This window comes from Bubalus bubalis, chromosome 18, assembly GCF_019923935.1.
Source record: "Bubalus bubalis isolate 160015118507 breed Murrah chromosome 18, NDDB_SH_1, whole genome shotgun sequence".
In the NCBI taxonomy this organism is placed as follows: domain Eukaryota; kingdom Metazoa; phylum Chordata; class Mammalia; order Artiodactyla; family Bovidae; genus Bubalus; species Bubalus bubalis.
In genome coordinates this window covers 36,198,832-36,199,488 of record NC_059174.1, presented here as the reverse complement: position 1 = coordinate 36,199,488, position 657 = coordinate 36,198,832, and the positions used below count along the sequence as shown (strand labels likewise).

The window sequence follows — 657 nt, the reverse complement described above, 5'->3', positions numbered from 1 at the left end:
TGTTTGCCTTTCGCATTTAAGCTGTTATGGTGGGTGTGTAGTGATATCTCACTGTGGTGGTGTTTTTTTTCTTAAAGATTTTTTTTAATGTGGATCATTTTTAAAGTCTTAATTGAATTTGCTCCTGGACCAGGGATCGAACCTGAACCCCCTGCATTGGAAAGCGAAGTCTTATTAACCACTGGACCACCAGGAAGTCCCCTCACTGTAGTTTTAATTTGCATTTCTCTGATAACTAAGCCATCCTTGTTAGTATAGTGGTGATTATCCCTGCCTGTCATGCAGGAGACCGGGGTTTGAGTCCCCGATGGGGAGGCAACACACCGTTTTAGGGCTTCCCAGATGGAGCTTCCAAATGTACTTCCAGATGTACAAGCTGGATTTAGAAAAGGCAGAGGAACCAGAGATCAAATTGCCCACATACGTTGGATCATTGAAAAAGCAAGGGAATTCCAGAAAAACATCTACTTCTGCTTCACTGACTATGCTAAAGGCTTTGACTATGTAGATCACAACAAACTGTGGAAAATTCTTAAAGAGATGGGAATCCCAGACCACCTTACCTGCCTCCTGCAAACGTGTATGCAGGTCAAGAAGCAACAGTTAGAACCAGACATGGAACTTATATGCAGAGTACATCATGTGAAATGCTAAGCT

At 42.6% G+C, this 657-nt stretch overlaps 1 non-coding gene across 1 annotated transcript; it reads left to right on the top strand.

The window, feature by feature from the left end:
• The first annotated feature begins 243 nt into the window (after positions 1 to 243).
• Positions 244 to 315, top strand: TRNAD-GUC. Its single transcript has one exon. It is a non-coding gene; the product is annotated as a tRNA-Asp (tRNA).
• Positions 316 to 657: the final 342 nt, after the last annotated feature.